Consider the following 15,404-nt stretch of genomic DNA (forward strand, 5'->3'; position numbering starts at 1 on the left):
TCATTACCTCACAAGGCACAAAGATACAGCACGGAGTGCTTATCACCAAATTACTTAACTCCCTGGCACTTCCAAAGAAATTGGCCATAGTTAAATGCAACGCTCACAAAAAAGTTACAGACAAGGTAGGCCAGGGAAATGCATTTGCTGACATAACAGCAAAACAGACAGCAAGAAATAATTCAGCACTAGTACTAACTGTTCAAGAATTACCAGATGAAGTGAAGTCACTAGATCTAACAAGTGAAGGTATAAGACTAATGCAACAAGGAGCAACCGCAGAAGAACAGATGAGTTGGTCAAAGAACGGGTCATTTGTTCAAGGATGTTGGATGAATGGCGCCAAGGATAAATATATGTTACCAGACAGGATGGTCTACTCTATGTGTTTGGCCATGCATGGCCCAGCACATATATGCAGGGATGCAATTGTAAATTGCATGGACAAATTCTGGGTGAACAAGAACATAAGAAAAATAGCACAGGAGATATGTCAAACATGTATGGTATGTGCACAGTACAATGTGGGTAAGACTGCTCCAGTACCCAAAGGCCACTTTCAGAAACCAACAATGCCATTTGAAGCCCTGCAAATAGACTATGTGGAGATGCCCCCTACAAATAAGTATAGGTATATCCTGGTGGTGGTGTGCATGTATTCAAAGTGGATAGAGGCATATCCGGTAAAACACAATGATGCCATCTCAACAGCCAAGTGCTTGCTAAAGGAACTGATCCCACGTTTTGGGGTCACAAAAACAATATTTTCAGACAATGGCAGTCACTTCTGTAATGAACTAATAAAGCTGACATGCAAAGCCTTGGGAATACAGCAGAAGCTTCACTGCGCCTATCATTCAGAGGTCGCTGGTGCAGTAGAAAGAAAAAATGGCGTGCTCAAGGCCAAGATAGCAAAAGTATGTGCTGACGCAAAATTGACCTGGATGGATGCTTTACCTATTGCCCTAATGAGCATGAGGAGCGCACCAGATGCCAAGACCAAGCTCAGCGCGCACGAAATAGTCACTGGGTTGCCAATGGTCGCTTGGGGAGTTCCAGACAAAAATGCTCTGCCTATGATCACGAATGAACTGTTGAATGATTACTGCATGTCACTTACACGTACTCTTGCTTCTATCAACCAGCACGTGAAGGGAGCCCTTCCAGAGCCGCTGCAGGTCGAGGGGCACAAGTTCAAGCCCGGGGACTGGGTGCTAATTAAAGCATTCCAGAGGTCCAACTGTCTCCAAGCTCGCTGGAAGGGACCACAACAGGTGCTGCTCGCAACAAAGACAGCGGTGAAGTGCACCAACAACAAATCTTGGATCCACGCCAGCCATATAAAACTGGCACCTCCTGAGACTGCATCCAGCCAAGACCCAGGTCAGCAGCACATGCCAACACCAGAACTGATCAAAGAAGAAAAAAGGTACAATTTGGCATCTACAAAGAAGGAGATGAAATGTCAGTAATTCTGGTACCTGATCTTCTGCAGGAAATAGATGAAGTACTACTATTAGATATTATCCTAACAGATATTTTGACGACGATTTTTGACTTTGAGAATAGCAGTGAAGAAGACAACGAAGACGCACTCAGTTACCTTGAGGAAGTATTTAGTCAGCTAGAATACCAACTAATGCAAGATTTAAATAGTCTAGCATTACAAGAAGCCTTGAATAGAGTACTTGCTGACTGAGAAAAACAAACTAGGGTATATTGCACACTACCACCAGGAATAACAGCCTGTCTGCATAACAGAAAGAGACTACAACAATTCATCAGGGAAGTCCTTAGTAAAAAAATAAAAAAAATAAAAAGTGGGCCAGTACAACGTTGAGTAGATGAACTGATCCAGGAGGTATTTGCGAGTCCTCCTGTAACTGCATAGTGCCCGTGCCACTGCAGTAATTAGTAGATGAACTGATCCAGAAGGTATTTGCGGGTCCTTCTGTCACTGCGAGCACCCGTGCTGCTGCAGCAACCAGCAAAGGACTTGAACGGATCCAGAAGGAATTTGCGGGTCCTTCTGTCACTGCGAGCACCCGTGCTGCTGCAGCAACCAGCAAAAGACTTTTTCCAGATCATCAGGACAACCAGCTTCAGAAAGATACATTTGGAGTGAGGTATAGTGGACACTCCTGTAAAAATAAATGTGGTTGCACTAACAAGTGATATCTATGATCAAAGGGTCGTGTTTTACAAGAATTACATGCATATCTTTGGGAGGAGAGAAGTACAAAGAAATACTCAGAGACCATCTGAAATATTAATGAATAGCTGTTCGCAATATATTTTATACTACAGCCTCACCTTATATGTGTTTATGCTTTTTGTGTGTTTAGCCTATATTACAGTAAAGATTCATAGTGATAATTCACAACATAGTGTCATCAATAGCACTACATCCAATTAAAGAAAGTATAAGAATAGAAAGATATGGATAGGGAAAATACAGTTCTAAAAATGAAGAAAAAATGGTACAAGTCTAAAATGTGCATATCTGGGGTGATATTCTGTCTGTTATTATTAGCATTAATTACTGTATATCTATTAGATGTGTTCTATCCCATGGAAAAGTTGATCCCAACACCAACAACACCTGCTACAATACCTGCATACACTTTGTCACCTGAAGAAATAGCCCACAGAGAAGATATGCACCACAATTCCTTTGTGACTTTGATGCATCATACCAATAAGATATAACAAGGGGAGATTGCTGGATATGTTTGCAATTCCCAGCTTCTGTAGACCAAAGTTTGCCCCTGGTTCAAGTCCCACTACCGTTTGCAGCATCCTGTTATGCCATTTACGTAACAATAGTAAAAATAGAACTGATAGCTGTTTTGCAGAACTTAAAGAAAAGTACTGCTGGTGCAGGGGCAACTATGGCCCCACCTGCAGGAACATTATATAACAAATATATGGCAGATATTCTGACACTAGGGAACTGCACAGAAGTGATAGAACAAAATGCAACATTTCCCCTGTCTGACATCTTTACTCCGCTCTTTCCAAATAAGAATACAAGCATTAAGATAGCAGGCCCATCAAAAGAGGCAAATAAGAATATACCATTTTTAAAGTTAAAATTAAGAAAACACAACGCAATAGGGAGTATATGTATTAAGAGTAATGGGACCTATCAGGTGGGAAATAGCACAAATTGTAACATGACATTTGAAATGACGGCCGGAAATATTAGCATTCCACTTTACGTAGGTGACTCAATTTATTTCATTTGTGGAGAGAAGGCTTATACATGGCTTCCAACAAATTGGGGTGGTTGTTGTCATCTAGGTTTTGTATTACCTGCTATAGCAATAAAAGACACAAAAGAAGTTCGAAGGGACATGCAAAGACATGCACCACGGCGAGGCAGGAGAAGTGTGAATGTGGATCAAAGAGATACAGCATCACAGATAGCGGGTGACATATTTAAAGGAGTGATACCATGGATTGGTCCAGCTATCAACTCCAGAGATATACGTATATTATCCAGGCTACTAGAAGCAACAATAAATGAAACAACAAGTATACTTGAAAATATTACAGTAGAGCTTCAAGCTGTGAGATTAGTTTCGTTACAAAATAGAATGATTCTCGACATGATGCTAGCAGAAAGGGGAGGAGTCTGTGCAATTATAGGGGCGTCCTGTTGCACCTATGTCCCAGACTCCTCTGTTACTGTCAGGGAAGCAATAAAAAGATTGCATCATATAGGTGTAGAAGCACATCAGGATTCTGGTACATGGGATATAGGAGGTTCACTTTGGAGTTGGTTGAGCGCATGGGGTTGGAAGATAGGAATGGTGTTCATAACAATTTTCCTACTAATAATAGGCTGTTGTCTATTAGTTAATTGCCTGCCAATGTACTGTCAACTATTGGGACAGCTGACAAAATGCCAAGTGAGGAAATTAAAGGAAAAAGAAAGAATGCTGATGCAAACAGTCACTACTGAGTTAATGAACATAGACATTTCTGACAGTGATAAGAACGAACAATATAATTATTAAATTGTGATATGCTGCGTGATGAAATTATTTTAAACTGAGGTTCAAAGGGTCGGTTTGTAAAAGATTTAAAAAAAAGTTGGCCTTTGCTGAATGACAATATTAAATTGAACCGTAGTTTATATTAATTTCTGTCTGTAACCTGCTTGCAAATAAACAGATCCCACTAGTCATAATGAAATGTTGCTCCATGGTGCACGGCTGGTGCACAGAGGGTTAAATTAAGTTGTCTGAAATTCAGCTGAAACCAGGAAAGAAAGGCAGGTGAACTTGTGCGTGCCCATTCTGCTGAAGCTCCAAATTGTTTAATGATTCACTAGCTTTACCTATGTACCAGAGGCAGTTCAGTCAGTTCAGCGAGCCTTTTCCAGGAATCGCTCGCTGACCTAGAATGTGACAAGTTTGGCCTGTCCTTGCCTTGTTGTCGTAAAGAGGCAAAGTGTGTGCCCAGCACAGATAGCAAGTGCGTCATTGTGTGGGAAAACAGAAAACACGGGCCTCTGTATGTACATTTTTGGATAACCGGTCAAGGCAAGGCTGACACGGGCCTCTGCTGATAGTAGATCAACATTGCATATGTACATTTCAAGATAACCGGTCAAGGCAAGGCTGACACGGGCCTCTGCCGATAGTAGATCAACATTGCATATGTACATTTCAAGATAACCGGCCAAGGCAAGGCTGAAAAGTCAGGAGATGGTGGTTTAAAGATTAACCTGTAGCTGCATGGTCAGATGTGTCGCAAATAATGTAAAATGTGAACGTAGACATATTTTTGAAATGCACCTTGATACTGTAATGTACACGTGGATCTAATTCTAGCATGGTCACACCATGATGTAATAGTTAATGAACAACCTGTCAAGAGATTGCGAACATATATAAAGGCTGAATTCTCTCTGTGAAAACCAGATCACTTTGCACTCCTGCAAATTGTCTCAAGCTGCAGCTTTATTGGCAATAAAGCCACTATTCTTTGAAACCTTGTATGTGCCCTTCTTCATTGTCCCTATTAATAAATTTTGAACTTTTACACAAGTACACTGCAAACCCCCTGACCCGGGGAACAAGTCGGTAGCCCCCACCTCCACCCTTTCTCTCCTACCTGCACCGGGCGGACAACATCGGCACCACCCCGGGTGGCAGAGGGTCTAGCTACTCCACTGCATCTGGCGCACCTTGAGTTTGGGCAGCGGCCCTAATCAATTTTACTACAGGTCCTCAAGCCCGACACATTCACACTCCGTCACACACAGACCAAGATAAGAATTTAGAATAGGCTTGTCCTCTCCTCGAGTGCTAACATCAGTTTCCATTAGGAATATTTCAGTGGATGGGATAGCATCCACTTAGGATGCCATCCTTCTTTTGGACACAAAGCAAGAAAAATAACAGTGAAACAAAGATGGCACCTGCTTTTCCCTCATCTGTTCTTCAGTGCCTCCCCCAGACTGAATCATACACTAAAGGCAGGGTGATATGATACATCGAGCAGTGTTTTGGCAGAGGAATGTAGTCCTGGTTACTGTAAAATTGGTGAGTGTGGCCAACCGCCAAGATCTAAATTGCCAGTTATGTATTCTGTGCAAAAGTCACGCAAAGGGCTTCTAAAAGAGCACTTATTTTCTTTTCATCTCGAGCATCCGTGTAAAAGAAGAATGACTTCCAGGAATACTCGCACTCCTCCTTGGAACTTATTCCGTCATTGGATAAGTTGGAACCGAAAACTCAAGTGAATTTTTCAAGAACAAATAGATTTAACATACAAAGTTTGAAAATGACTTTGAAAATCATATATTTTTTTAAATTTCCCTTTGGCCTAAAAGCCAAAGGCCCAATGTATTAAATGTATTTCAGCCAATACTGCAGGGCACATTTTTGTTTACACTACTTGAAGTCCAATGTAAGTGTAAGGCAGAGTAACTTATCACTCTAGGGGCCAGATGTACAATCATTTCATTTTGTGACTTTCAAATGGTGCGATTTTTTTTTTTAGACTCGCAAATAGAGAGTTGCATAATGAAATGTACTGATGTGTGTCAGACACATTTAGCAATTCCCTGAGTTCACAAATTACCTACCTCCTTAATACTCATGATGTAGGTCTCAACTTGTAACCCATTGGGAATGGCCTGTAATCACAGAGATGGTGGCCTGCTGGGGACTGCAGACCACCATGTTGTTTATTTATTCATTTTAAAGGTTTTATATAGCGCTGGCTAGACCCGGAGGTATCAGAGCGCTTTACATGAGTATTCAGACCATAGTTGCAGGTTACATTGTTACAGAGGTTACATAGTTATAAGAGCCTGGCAACATAGTGACAAATAAGGTCGAGACAAATAAAAAGGACATATTTGTAAGGGAAAAAGCAGGCAAAGGGAGAGATTCAGGGGAGGAGGGGGTAAGAGCAGGGGGAGAAGGCAGAGAATGGAGGAGGGAAGAGGAGGGGAGGGTGAGATACACAGCATGGAAAAAGGAGGGGGGATGATGGGGACACAAACCGGTAGACGAGTCAGAGCTGCGTCCAAAGTCCAGTAAGCTGTGATCCCAGGGAAAGTGGTATCATTTCCTCATCTCTGTTGCGAGAGACTCCCTATACGCAGTGGACTCTCTCAGAGAGGTCTCGGAGACTCCAAGGCCTACATACTGGATCCTTCCCCAAAAAGGGGAGAGGGAGTGCTTTGGCAAGGGGTGCCATACCATACCTCAACTGTGAGTGGCTCCCTAGGCGCTGTGGACTCTCTCAGCGGGTTCACTGAGACTCCAGAGTATAAATATTGGATCTTTCCCCAACAAGGGGAGAAGGACTGCTTAGTCAAAGCGCACAAAAGGATAGGGGGCTAGGCAGTGTATAGGACAAGGGGAAAGACTCAGGTGAGAGGGGATAGGAGCAAAGGAAGTATGACAGAAAGAAAGAGTGCTAAATGGGAACAGAAAGCTAGATAGGAGACAAGGAAAACGCATAGTTACAGAAATACGATGAGGGTGGTGGGCGAGACCGGGAGATGGGGAGAAAAACTGTGCCCAAAGTCCGGCTGGGTAGTTGACGGTCAGGGGATGAAACCAAGGCCAATCTTCTCAATAGCTAAATAGAGCAGCTCCACTGTGCTTCGGACATAGTGCTCGGACTCAGCTGTCAGGATGGAGATCAGGAGTACTCAGAGATTGTCAGATTTGGGGGGTGGGGAAGGAACCATGGACCAAATTAATTCCAGATGTCATCTTGAGGTCCGGCACAGTCCTGGGTGGGAGAGGGCACCCTGCTGTAAAGGGATCATTTCCAGTCTACTGTTACGTGTGATTCCCTTGACGTGGTGGACTCTCTCAGCAGGCTCGCTGAGACTCCAGGGCATAGATGCTGGATCCCTCCCCAACAAGGGGAGAGGAGTGCTTTGGACACGGGCACACTAAGAAGACTGAAGGAGGGAAGAGGGGGTAGAAAACCAGACGTGAATACAGTGTCAGATGTCCAGTAGGGAAGGATACGGTTCCCAGTGCAAAGTGATCAATCCCAGTCCTCCACTATGTGTGACACCCTTATCACTGTGGACTCTCTCAGAGGGGTCTCTGAGGCTCCAGGGCAAAGATGCTGGATCCATCCCCAACAAGGGGAGTAGGAGTACTTTGGACAAGGGCATATTTAGTAAGATAGTTGGCTAGACCAGGAGGAAACAGAGCGCTTGACATAAGAGATTACACAAGTAACATGCGTAGATGCAGATTGCATTGAACAGGAAAAAACTTCGGAAATGAGGAGGAGCAAGGTGTAAACAATAGGAAAAAGTAGCAGTAGAGAAGAGGGGGAATAGGGCAGTAGCAATCATCATTTTAAATTAATATCAAATTCCACAGATCAACAGTAACAAAGTTACATCAGTTATTAGAGAATAAAACCTAGCATAGAGAAAACCAAGTTATAAAATTACATCTGTAGCTAGGACATTAATTAAAGATAGAGAGCAAGTCCAGTAGAGCATGGACGGGGGTGGGGGATAGTAAAGGGCTTTTCATGAAGATCCTTATTACAGGGGGCATCACAGAAAAAGACTGAGCATGAGAGTCTACAAATCGGAAGGAGACCGGTGATAAAACAACAACTAATGTCATACATCCTCGCTGCATCGTGTAAAAAATAAATGGTGTGGATTTGAAAGGGTCACCAGGGTTATTCACCAGGACCAAAACAAGTAGTGATGGGTGTAAGAGCCATTAAGGAGGGGTTGACTAAAGGCTGTGGTCAAGGCGGAGACCAGCGGCAAGAATCCAAGTCAAGAGCTCCAAATAAATTTTAACAAAATTGCGGGAGAGACAGAGATCCGAACACAAAATCATTACAGTGAAACGCAAAGTCATTAAGGAAATATACCCCCGGAGCAGTGCTGAAATGTGGAAGGCAGCTACCTATACTTGCTATGGCTGCAGACTACAGAGTGCCCCACTGGTGTGCCCACTGAGGAGGGCGAAATGAGCCATGCCACTAAATAACCCTCTAACGAGCTAGCCACTACAACATCAATAATTTCTACACAATTTTGGGAGGTGTTCAGTCCTTTTACTATGATTACTTCTCTACGTTTCCAGCTTGCTTTTGTAGCCTGCTTTTGCTTCTCAGTGCCCTTTATACGCCCTCCTCGGGTACAGTTATCTCTAGTGCGAAACCTACCAAACAGAGCTATTGTCTGGGTTGCTAAAGGCATCGCAGGGAAATTAGGAATGCTGACCTAGGAATCCACTCCACCCATTGCTGACCCATTTGTTTTTTGGTGACTGCCATACTTCAAAGTGACTAATGTCTATTCCCACCCCCTCTCTCCGGAGGAACAGAAGCTGCTGGCATTGAACATCACCCGTGTTCTCTCTGTCTATGGCTACATCACAGACACCTATATTATTGAATTCTTTACTGATGGTTTGTGGGAGAAGCTGCCTTCATCCTGGCAAGCGGCTCTGCACAATCTTCCCTCCTCAGTGCTAGCAACTTTGATGCTTGTTAAGGAACATTCCAACTACATCAGTTATAGATCTGTGTGGCCGTTCTCTTTCCTGGCATTGAAAATCGCAGCACAGGCCCTCGCCTATCCCAGAAGCCCCAAGTGCCAGAGCTGTGAGTTGAGCAGTGGCATTCAAGAGGAATTTCATAACAACCAGTGTCAGAGCTCTCTGCTGAACCACATCTTCCGGAAGCATGTGGAACCAAAAAAACAACATGAAATTGGTCAACTGGGCAAACTGGTCAAGCAGCTGAGCCATCTCACCAGCTGTGAGCATGTTGTAGACATTGGATCTGGCCAGGGCCATCTTTCCAGATTCTTATCTTTCGGTCTTGATTTGTCCATCACCGCTGTTGAAGCAGATGAACATCTGGTCCATATGACAACAAGATTTGACCAGCAACTTGCCATAACACTACAAAAGGAGAGAGTAAAGCAAGCAAGGGGAAATAGCGCCTGCACACCCGCAATGATCAGGAGAAGAAGAGCGGGTCTACCGAGGACAGCAGCGAGAGAGATCAATCTGAAGTGATCCGCTCTTGGAGGTTCAGGAGAGGTGAACTGTCTTCAGCGGCTCGGTGAGTGAACCCAGCGCGAGATGGGAGACGTGGCGGCCGCCATTTCCCAGCAGCACGGAATAGAAAGACGAGCAGGGTGCTCGGAGGAGATTTGAGGCTGCTGTCTTGTGGAAGCTGTAATCGCTGCAGCGAGAGATACCAACTGGAGAGGGTTCTCTACATTTTTTTGCAGAAATTCACAATTAATCCCTTATGTGAATTGAGAATCTGCAATGCCTGACCCCAACATGGCAACCACGGCGGACTGCAGTCCTCATAATGACTCTGGGGCCTCACAACAGGCAGTTCTTCCACGCTAGTAGCGTCTTTTTCTGAAATGCAGCACTTTTGCCTTAAAGGAAAACAGGACGCATTTAAAAAAGAAAGAAGAAAAGTTTCCTTTTCATTTTTTAAGAGTAAGCAGTGGTTTATGGGAACACTGCTTGCTCTTAAACAATGTTGGTGCTCACATTCACAAACAAGAAGGGATCCTTTGGGGATCCCTTCCTGTTTAAAACTGGGTTACCACCTACTTGGTAAACTGCCATTGTTTTGCAACCAAATTCCGGTCACAAAGAAATTCGTACATCTCCCTATGACTCGCTGTTAGGAAGGGACACCTTGACGTCCCCTTCCTAATAGTGACTCACAGACCCTATTTTGCGAGTCTTGCAAGTTTTATGTATTTTGTTTGATTAATTAAAATCTTACGAAAATAGCTAAAATATCATCAAAATTAGTTGTGAAACAAATAATCATATAGGGTTTATATCCAAAAACTTGAATATATATAATATATATTAGCACAATCCATTCACGATTCAGATAAAAAAACCTCCAACTTTTTCCCAACAGCACATACAAAATTTACAAAATGCCGAATTCATTAATAAGTCTTCAGAATTTGAACATGCTATCAGTGCTTGCCTACATGTCCTTACTCCACGATTGTTAAATAGTCTCCTAAGAGTGGATTTTCTTTCATATTCCAATTCCGGGCAAAGACACAATAAATGTATAATGTTCTCATGTCCGGATTTACATAGCCTGCATAGTTTATCCTCTTCTGTTCTCTTCCATGGAGGTAAGTGACATAATCAAGGCAGACAACAAAATCTAGCATTAATAAAGATGTTTGTTTTCCTTTGACCACGATATTTCAAGATATTCTTGAACCTTTTTTCCCTTAAATCCATTTATGATTGGCCATGCATGATTTCTTTTTACAAGTATATCTTTATCCTTTATCAAGGAAAGTTGGTTAGTAAGTTTATTAATTGTTTTTAAGCTTTCCTGTGTGATTGTATTGTTCCAAATCCATGTTACACCAAATTCTTCTTTCGCTGTATTTAGATAGGACCAGACATGTAATTTCCTGTTACCTTTTACTTCTTGCCACAGCAGCCAAGACATTTGGTTATCTTGATCATTTTTTATTCTATTCCATACTTTAAGTGCTTGCCCTTTCCTTGCATTTAGCTTGTTATTTAACGCAAATTCCAGCCTCACCTGCGCTTGTGTGGCATACTTTGGCTGGGAGAATAACATTTTATATGTTTTTGCAACCGCACTATTAATGATCTCCTCATCTTTCCCATTTATTGCATCACTACCGTATGTTAAAGTTGGCAGTAGTTTTGCAGCGATTACTTTTAAAAGGGGGCGATAAGACAAGTCACTTATAGCTTTCTGTATGGTCCTAAATGCCGCAACCAGGGTATTTCCTTTCCTAGTGATATCCATTTTTTGTGGTAGGAAGTTTCCACTGTCATTAAAAATAACACCAAGATATTTATAGGAAACAACTTGTTCTAAAAAATTGTCTTCCAAAAACCATTTGTATTTATATTTAATTCGCATGTTTTTTGTAATAACCATTACTTTGGTCTTTGCTTCATTTATTACCAAACTATTTTCCTTTGTATACTTTAAGATTCACTTGATTAATTGTTGCAATCCACCTTTGGTGTGACATAAGAGTATAACATCGTCTGCATACAATAAGTTGGATATTTGCTTGTCGGCTAACTTTGCATGATGTGCATTAACTTAATTCAAAGCCGTAGAGAGATCAGCTAAAAATAAATTAAAAGGCAGGGGGGTCAGGACGCACCCTTGTTTTAATCTGCTAGACGTGGTGATTTCTTTTGTTAGTGTCCGTCCGTTGCCAATCCTCAACCTGATCCAAGTATCGGAGTGCAGAAGCTTAATCATTTTTAACAATGTGTCAGGAATTCCTTGTTTTTTTAAAGTTTTGTCCACAAAAGTTGTCTATCAACACAATTGAAAGCAGATTTAAAATCCACAAAACAAAAGTGTAAGGGTTGTTTTGCTAAAATTGCCTTATCCATTAGTACAGATAATATTAAAATTTTGTAGAGGTTCCAAGACCTTTAATAAAGCTTGTTTGATTCAGGGGCAGTACCTGTTTTTACTGTGCCCAATCTGTTAGAATCATTAATAGAATCCCAGCAAACAGTTTTTCGCCAGTATCTTGAAGGGTAATTAAACTGTAGTTCTCCGGCGATTGCCAATTTCCTTTCTTAAAAATAGGAGATATTAATGACCCTCTCCACGATTTCGGAATGAATCCACTCTGAACCACTTCATTAAAGACATCAGTTTGATATGCGGACCTAAAGTCTGATTCTTCTTTGTCAATGCAAACAGGATACCATTGGGACCGGGTGCCCCATCTTTTTCTTTCTTTATCAGATTGGCCACTTGTGATTTAGTTATATAAATTTCATGATCACATTCCAGGTCTGGTTTAACCATCTTTTTCTGCATGTTACCTTGAATATTTGCTGTAGGCTCTGGGTTTAGGTGTTTTATAAGAAACGTAAACCATTCGTCTTCAGTTAGGGCAGATCCTACAACAGATTTATTACATCTAGCTAGACCATTAATCTTTCTCCAAAACTCCCTTGAGTTTGTTTGAGTGCTTGTGTGAAAGGTTTTTGTCCACAAATCGTGGCTAGCTTTGTTTTTTTCATTCCAAATTAATTTCCTCAGTATTTTTTAATTTTACCCGTATATCTTCATTAAAAGGACACTTGGTTAGCTTTTTCCTAAGTCTGTTACGGGTGCGTCTACTTTTTCTCACAGTATATAGATTGATATTAGTTTCTCTTGTTTCAGGCTGGGTTGCTTGTTTTGTTTGTATACATAAGGTGTTTTCATTAGACTTCACTATTTTCTGTGTAACATTTTCCAATTGCTTAGTTACTGTTCTCCTGGTTGTATCTTTAAAACACTCTTTAACTAGATTGTGTGTTTTTTCCTTTATATCATCTGCATTATTTGATGTCATTATACGTTTCCTATAGTTGATGGTACATGTCTGGCCTTGCGTTGTCAAATACTTTTGAGGTTTTGGACACGACAATTTTATCTTCATTGTTTGTTGGCGGTGGTCACTCTCTGGAACTTTATTCTGATGGTAGGAAATCACTTTATTGAAGGTATATAATGATACCATTGTATAATCTATTCGTGAAATACCATTTTGTGAATGAAATGTCCAAGCTGGTGGTATGTCCATAAGAAATCTACCATTCAATATTCTTAGTCGCAATGCCTCCATGTCCATCAAAAAGTTTCTCCCCATTCCATTATGCTTGATATTTATTCTAGGATCCGTTGCTTGTTCAGGGTTTTCCCATTGTTGGTTTTGGGACTAAACAAAGTCGACCCATAGGAAGTATATTATCAAGTTTATATTAAAATCACCTGTTGCAATATAATCTGCCAAAGGCTCTTCCAAGATTTGCTCCAGCAGAAAACTATTAAGAGCACCACACATTTCTTTCCTAGAGGTCTGTTTTGGCGGAATATATATGTTAAATAAAATTAAGGTTTTTGGTATCCAACTTTTGCCAGATATATATCGCAACTTTACAGCAAGAAGATTCGAATTATTCATAACTAGCTGCTCATGAATTACTTTTAGATCAATCAATATGAATATTGCTAGCCCCCCCATGGACGACTACATTTGTGGTTTTTGATTGCAGGTTCAAAATATCCTTTATATTGGTGTAACATAAATGGGTCCATTGCCCATGTTTCCTGCAATAGTATGATATGACTGGAATTTGATAATGCATCTATTTGGGCATCTTTTAGTTTTTTTTACATATCCCATTTATATTCCATGAGCACATCCTTATTATAAAACTGTCCATATTCTGTTCTTCTGCCTGTGATGAATTCGGTCAATGATCTTCGTTACCATATAAAGCTGTCACTATCCATTTTTCATTTATTCTATTTATGTTTTCTAATTTTGCATTTTTAGAGGATTTTTCATCTTCAAGACCTGTTTTTCCAAGGTGATTTTTTAATATAGAAAAGACAATCATTTTTTTCTTGCTTTGGCTTTTTTGTTGGGCTTTCTTTTTAAAAAAGGTGTAGGATAAACCTTTGGAGTTGGTTGATTAATTAGTATCCCCCAATTCTGAAAGATTTCTTGCTCTTGCATGATTAAATCTGCTGTAGACAGTGGCACAATTAACAACGTTAGAGGATATCTGCCTTCAGGATTTGGTAAAAAACCAACAATTCAATATCTTCAGATGTTACTTTTTCTAATGTAATTGTTATTGATATCAATAGCCAAAGGATATTTCCTCTGTTCATAATATTGTGTCCGCCCCGTGAGTCATATAATGGTGTAAAGATAATTTGAGCTGACTTTTTTGGGAGCCCTGCTTTACTTTTTTTATCCTCAATTCTTCGGTGTTCCTGATGTGTACTTTGCTTGTTATGGCCACTTCTTATAATCACTAGGTTATCCCATGTTTTTTTTATGACTCGTATCCTCTACCATTTCTTTTACTTTCAAAGAATTATTTGTTGTTTTATCAACCCACAATTCATTCCTATCCCGATTATCTTTTTGTTGGTTCATGTGCCAACCTAAGTTTGGTGCGGCATTTTGGTCTTGATATATTGACTTCTGGATTGATGGACCCATATAGTTTTGTTCCTCATTTTGATTACGTATCACAGTTTTAGATTAAAGAATATTTAAGGGCCTCATGCCTTGGGTCATATTTTTTGTTTGATCGCTTTGGATATCACAAGAAGTGACCTCTTTTATTACACAACAATTTCCATTGTATACAACCATTTTGCGATTCGGTAATAGGTTACTAACTCCCAAAATAGGGTACATTGCAAAAGCCATTTTTGTGGTCGCAATTGGCCAGATTCTCCGTTTGTGACTGCTAAAAACAGTCGTACATCTGGCCTGGGTTACAGGTTTGTACCATGCAATTAATAATGATGCAATTGTTACTTGTGTTAAAGACAAGCATAACTCTACACACATGCCCAAGAATAACTGTATACCTAGTTGAAAGAAAAATGAACCTGTGAGACACTGAGAACGAATGTCCGACAGACAAGGTGTGCTTTACTTCAAGGAGGAGATTCAGAGAGTGTCTTAAGTTTTGATAAATGTGAAGAAATATGCTCAGTTACTGTATTAGGATTGTGTTTAGATATTCATGTAGTAGTTGAAATAGTGGTTAAGCCAAGGACTTATTTATTCAATAGTTTTTTAGCATGTATACAAGGCCTGAGAGCATAAACGGCAAGGTTCAAAGTTAGCCGTTTCACTGCCCGGCAGTTTACTCACCTCTGTACCAGAGTTTTTTTGAAACATGGCATTAGGTTTCTCAAGCACACGTCAATAGTCTCTTTGCACACCCATACAACTCTGTGTTTTTAATGACACATCTAGGGCCTTATATTTTTGCAAACCACATCAATATCTCATTGCTGCCTGATGATACAGTGATGAATGTGGAAATATGATAATTTTTTTT

At 40.8% G+C, this 15,404-nt stretch overlaps 1 pseudogene; it reads left to right on the forward strand.

Annotated features, from left to right (window-relative positions):
• Positions 1 to 9,545, forward strand: part of LOC147722806 (methyltransferase-like protein 25B pseudogene) — a 33,859-nt pseudogene extending 24,314 nt beyond the window's left edge.
• Positions 9,546 to 15,404: the final 5,859 nt, after the last annotated feature.

The sequence above is a fragment of the Lissotriton vulgaris genome, chromosome 4_1 (assembly GCF_964263255.1).
Source record: "Lissotriton vulgaris chromosome 4_1, aLisVul1.2, whole genome shotgun sequence".
Taxonomy (NCBI): Eukaryota; Metazoa; Chordata; class Amphibia; order Caudata; family Salamandridae; genus Lissotriton; species Lissotriton vulgaris.